Below are 6,492 nucleotides of genomic sequence, written 5' to 3' on the forward strand. Positions count from 1 at the left end.
GCCTTAAACGATTCTCTTGCCTCAGCCTCCCGAGTAGCTGGGACTACAGCTGCCTGCCACAATGCCCAGCTATTTTTTTTTTTTTTATTGCAGTTGTCATTGTTGTTTTAGCTGGCCCAGGCTGGGTTCAAATCCGCTAGCCTCGGTGTATGTGGCTGGTGCCATAACCACTGTGCTGTGGGTGCCAAGCCATTTTATTGTGATTTTAATTTTCAATACTTTGCTGTCTAATCATGAGTATCTGTTTGTATGTCTATTTGCCATTCACATATTTTCTTTGGTGAAGTGTCTATTCATATCTTGCCCTCATTTAAACTGGATTATTTGCTCTCTTATTCAGTTTTCAGAGCTTTTTACATATTCTATGTGCAAATCTTCACCATCTATATGCAAATGTTTTCATCCAGTCTGTGGTTTGTCCTTGAATTCTTTTAACAGTGCCTTTTTTTTTTTTGAGACAGAGTCTCACTTTGTTGCCCTTTGGTAGAGTGCCATGGCCTCATAACTAACAGCAACCTCAAACTCTTGGGCTCAAGCAACTCTCTTACCTTAGCCTCCAGAGTAGCTGGGGTTACAGGTACCCACCACAAAGTCTGGCTATTTTTAGAAATGGGATTTCACTCTTGCTCAGGCTAGTTTCAAACTCCTGACCTCAAGAGGCAATCCACCCACCTTGGCCTCCAAGAGTGCTAGGATTACAGGATTACAGTAGGAATCTACTGCACCCAGTCTTAACAGTGCCTTTCAAAGACAATGTCAAACTTGTGACAAACTCAATGTTTTCCTTTTATGAATTGTACTTTTGATGTTATATGTGAGAAGTCTTTCCCTAACTCAGAGATGAAATTATTTTCTTCTTTATCTTCTTCTAGAAGTTTCATATATATTTAAATTTTATATTCAAATTTATGATTAATTTTGGGTTAATTGTCATATATAAGAGATATGGACCCACATTCATATTTTTGCAGATGCAAAAAGCTACTCTTTCTCCTTCAGATTTAATTTAATTAATTTATTTATTTTTTTTAGACAGAGCCTCAGGCTGTCACCCTGGGTAGAGTGCCATGGCATCACAGCTCAGAGTAACCTCCAATTCCTGGGCTCAAGTGATTCTCCTGCCTCTGCCTCCCAAGTAGCTGGGACTACAGGTGCCCGCCATAACACCCGGCTATTTTTTGGTTGCAGCCATCGTTGTTTGGCGGGCCTGGACTGGATTCGAACCCACCAGCTCAGGTGTATGTGGCTGGCACCTTAACTGCTTGAGCCACAGGCACCGAGCCTTTATGTGGGTATCTTTCTGAAGTCTCCATTCTGTCCTATTGACCTACATGTTTGTCTTTACAAACCATCCAGTTTCCGGGTTTTTTGTTTATTTGTTTTGAGACAGAGTCTCACTTTGTCACCCTTAGTAGAGTGCCATGGCGTCACAACTCACAGCAGCCTCAAATTCCTGGGCTTAAGTGATTCTCTTGCCTCAGCCTCCCATGTAACTGGGACTACAGGAGCGCACCACAACAATCTGTCATTTTTTTGTTGTAGTTGTCATTGTTGTTTGGCAGGCCTGGGCTGGGTTTGAGCCCGCAAGCCCTGGTGTATGTGGCCAGTGTCCTAGCTGCTGAACTATAGGCACTAAGCTAACCATCCAGTTTTGATTACTGTAAATTTATAATGTGTTTTGAAAACAGAAACTATTGTATTTCCATATGAATAACACAGAGAAAACTGACAAAATAACAAAATTAAATGTTTTTTTTTTTTTTTTTTTTTTTGAGTCAGAGTCCCACTTTGGCACCCTCAGTAGAGTGCCGTAGTGTCATAGCTAACAGCAACCTCAAACTCTTGGGCAGAAGCAAATCTCCTACCTCAACCTCCCAAGTAACTTAGACTACAGGCGCCCACCACAATGCCCAGCTATTTTAGAAACGGAGTCTCACTCTTGCTTAGGCTGGTCTTGAACTTGTGAGCTCAAGCAATTCATAGACCTCAGCCTCCCAGGTGGAAATTACAGGCTGGATTATAGGCAGGAGCCATCTTGCCCTACCCAAAATTGAGTTTTCTGATGAACATCGTATATTTACAATTTCTCTGTTTCTCTTCATGTATTTCAAATTTCTTTAATTTCTCTCAGTAGTATTTTGTCACTTTCAGTATAACGGTCTTTTTTTTTCTTTCTTTCTTTTTTTTTTTTTTTGAGACAGAGCCTCACTCTATCACCCTAGATAGAGTACTGTGGCTTCATAGCTCATAGCAACCTCAAACTCTTGGGCTTCAACAATCTTGTTGCCTCAGCCTCCCCAGTATCTCAGACCACAGGTATGCACCACCATGTCTAGCTAGATTTTCCATTTTTAGTAGAGACAGGGGTCTTGCTCTTCCTTAGGCTGGTCTCGAACTTCTGAGTTCAAGCAAATTACCCACCTTGGGCTCCCAGAGTGCTAGGATTATTGCACCCAGCTGGGTCTTGAATATCTTTAATGAGGTTTTTATGTTTTGTTTTGTTTTGTTTTTGTTTTTTTAGAGACAAGGTCTCACTTTATCACCCATGGTAGAGTGCCATGGCGTCATAGCTCACAGCAACCTTCAGCTCTTGGACTTAGGCAATTCTCTTGCCTCAGCCTCCCAAGTAGCTGGGACTACAGGCGCCCACCACAACGCCCGGCTATTTTTTGTTGCAGTAACGCAGGGGCTGGGTTTGAACCCACCATCCTCTGTATGTGGGGCCCGTGCTCTGCTCACTGAGCCACAGGGGCTTCCCAGTTTTTATGTTTTTTTTCCCACTCTGTTGCCTAAGCTGGAGTGCAGTGGCCTAATCATAGCTCACTGTAACCATAAACTCCTGAGCTCATGTGATCCTCCCACCTCAGCCTCAAAAGAAGCTGAGAATACAAGCCTGTACCACCATGCCTAGCTAATTTTTAAATGTTTTGTACAGACAGGATTTTGTTATGTTCCCCAGGTGGTCTTGAACTCCTAGCCTCAATTGATCCTCTTGCCTTGGGATCCCCAAATGCTGGGCGTATAGGTGTGAGCCCTGAAGCCTTGCCTCAATCAGATTTAGTCCTACCTATTTTTTAGGTGATTTTCCATTTTTTATGCTATTGTAGATGGTAATGTTTTCTTTAATTACAATTTCCATTTGTTAGATGCCAGTATATAGAAAGAGCATTCATGTTTTCCATTTTCATCATGTATCCCACAACCTGGATAAACTCACTTATTACATTTGTTAATTTCTTTGCATTCCATAGATCTTCTGCATAGATGAACATGTTGTGTGCGAATAAAGATGGTCTTACTTCTTTCATACCAATCTCTGGATACTTTTTATTTCTTGCCTTATTACACTGACTAGAACTTCTAGTACAATGTTGAAAAGAATTGGTGAGAACAAACCTCCTCTGGTTCCTCTTCTCAAGAGCAAAACATGCACTTACTTTACTTTGTTACCATTAATATGATGTTAAGGATGCCTTTTGTCAAATTTCTCAAGTTCTGTTCAACTTCTAGTGTCCTGAGATAGTAGACATGATGTATTTCTGAACTTTTGCAGGTTTTGGGGGCTGAACAAAAGATTTAATAATCATAATAAACCGAAGGACATTAATGTTTTCCCATTAAGAAGATTCCCGAGATGGCAGATTTAAATAAAGCTCTCACTCATTTCTAGGGGACAGCTCAGGCACTACTGCTGCAAGTCCCTCTGCAAATCACTTACCTTCTCTGAAACTCAGTATGTGTCTACAGTAAAAAAAACTAATATCACTATATAATTCATGGAGTTGGTGTAAGTTTCAAGTAAGAGATAGTACACAAAACATTTAGTGTTTTACCAAGCATACAAACATTTGTGATTCTACCACCACAAGAAGAAAGTTTATAAAATCATATATTTTTTTTTTGTTGGAAAAATATGGAACACTTCACAAATTTGCATGTCATCCTTGAGGAAGTGCCATGCTAATCTTCTCTGTATCATTCCAATTTTTGTATATGTGCAGCCAAAGTGAGCACTTATTTATTTATTTTTGAGACAGAGTCTCACTCTATCTCCCTATATAAAGTGTGGTAGCGTCATAGCTCACAGCAACCTCAAACTCTTGGACTTGAGCAACTGTCTAGCCTCAGCCTCTTGAGTAGCTGGGACTATAGTGTACCACCACGCCTGGCTAGTTTTTCTATTTTTAGTAGAGACTGGGGTCTCACTCTTGCTCAAGCTGATCTCGAACTCTAAGCTCAAGTAATCCATCTGCCTTGATCTGCCAGAGTGCTAGGATTACAGGCCTGAGCTACCATGCCTGAGATAAATCATATTTTTTAATTTTAAAGGTTGGAGAATTCATGAGAAATATTTGAGAAGCTATAAATTTTTAAATGATTTCTAAATTTACTTCTTCATCATGGACATCTGTCATAATAGAGGTAAAACTTTAATAAGAAGCTGTCTTAGGGTTTCATAAAAAGATTTTCTTATGACACAATAAAGCAACTATGAAAAATCTATAATATTGCTTTCCGCGGTTGCAAAACTAGTGAGGTCCCGGCCTGGGCCAAGACGTCCGATCGCAGCATCCCACGCGCTCCTTTGTTCCCTGCCCCCAATTCCCTTCAATAAAACGGTTTGAACCCCCCCCAAAAAAGAAAAATCTATAATATTTCTGACAAGGTTTAGTTTGCATAATATGATTCCACTCCAAAAATTGTAAATCTAGAGAATAGCCTATGTGATGCTCATTTGTACTATTTGTCATACTTAGAATCTACCTTTAGGGATAGCCTGGAATGAAGGGAACTAATCTCCTTCTGAGATAAGCAGTAATTAAGTGAGCAGGGAAGCAGATATCAGGGCATTCAAATGTAAAGAAAATGCATTTCTCCTTCTAAAATTGGTAAGAACTAAATGCAGAATCATCAACTTTTCATGCACTTTTGAACCCTCTGACGGAAGTGTGAAAATGTTCATTGAAATGATCAGAACAGGTACAGAATTAGAGAGATATCTGTGAGGAAGTGACATTCTGTAATTACAAAAAGTCCACACGAGGACATACTCATTTTTAAATTGCTATACGTAGTATAATACATGTATACAGTTTCAGAGTATATGTGATAATTTAAAACATTCATATAATTGGTAAAGGTCAAATCAGTATACTTGGGATATCCAGCTACATATCCATTTTGGATGTTCTCCACGTTCTCATTTTATTTATCTTATTTTAGATTAATATAAGGATACAACATATGATGTTCTCATATTAAATACAGTCGAAGTTCTGTAAGCTGACCACCCAAGGGAATGTAACAAACTGGTCAATATGCAGATGTGGTCAACATAAGGAACTAGGCCTATTGTACTGATATGTACACGTGGTGCATATTAACTCTATGAAAATAAGGTCAACTTAAGGAGGTGGTCAGCTATGGAGGATCTACTAGGTTTCCATTGCTTTGACTCCTGCCCGCCAGACCCCAACTTCTATCCCATCATGGCTGAGTCTTTCTACTCATAACAGGGTTTAGGCACTTACAGTTAAAGCACTTATCCATATGATTCAACACAGATCACCAAATGAAGAGCAATTGGGACCAAACCAAAAAAGGACCAAAAAGAGACTTTTTGTTCACTTTTTTTTTTTTTGCAGAGTAGCGCAGAACTTTAAAATAATTCATTCATGAAATAAATAGATTTCTTCACAGAAAATCTTTCCATTCATTGCAAGAAATCCTACATGCTATAGAGACAGCCAGAACTGGGAAAAGATGAAAACCTGAGAACTAAAAGCAAATCTGCCTCCTAAAAATTAGCCAGCCCACTGGAATACTATATAATAAAGCAATACTCTCTAATGCAGTGGTTCTCAACCTTCCAATGCTGTGACCCTTTAATACGGTTCTTATGGGTCGCAACCCACAGCTTGAGAACTGCTGCTCTAAGGTTAGGGTTGCTCGATATTGCATGGGGCATACTTATATTAAAAAATTATTTATTGTTTATCTCAAATTTAACTGGGCATCCTGTTATTTTATTTGCTAAACCTGGCAACCCTAATAAGGTGTTACACCATCACATCTGAAGCATTTAAAATTTAGAGTCCATTTCATAATTTAGCATTCTTTAAGGAACAAAATAATTTTACACTACTACGAACAGAAAAAAAAAATCATTGTTTTTTCTTTGATGGTGAAAAAATAAATTGAAACCTAACTGTTCCATTACTTTTCAGAAGGTTTAGGATGGTGGTAATTTTATTTACAGATTTTGATTCCAAATTATTACCCAGCATTAGTGTCAAGGTAAGAGTAAGCTTCAGGTTGGTAAGTTTTCTAGCTATCCATGGGTCTGTTACCTTCTTAGTCAGGCCCTGTATTTTTTTTTTTTTTATTGTTGGGGATTCATTGAGGGTACAATAAGCCAGGTTACACTGATTGCAATTGTTAGGGAAAGTCCCTCTTGCAATCATGTCTTGCCCCCATAAAGTGTGACACACA

General features: G+C 39.1%; 1 non-coding gene across 1 annotated transcript; it reads right to left on the reverse strand.

Moving 5' to 3' along the window:
* Positions 1–3,907: 3,907 nt before the first annotated feature.
* LOC128578707 (U6 spliceosomal RNA) lies at positions 3,908–4,014 on the reverse strand. Its single transcript, XR_008377846.1, has one exon. It is a non-coding gene; the product is annotated as a U6 spliceosomal RNA (small nuclear RNA).
* Between the last annotated feature and the right edge of the window lie 2,478 nt (positions 4,015–6,492).

This window comes from Nycticebus coucang, chromosome X (genome assembly GCF_027406575.1).
Source record: "Nycticebus coucang isolate mNycCou1 chromosome X, mNycCou1.pri, whole genome shotgun sequence".
NCBI classification, from domain to species: Eukaryota; Metazoa; Chordata; class Mammalia; order Primates; family Lorisidae; genus Nycticebus; species Nycticebus coucang.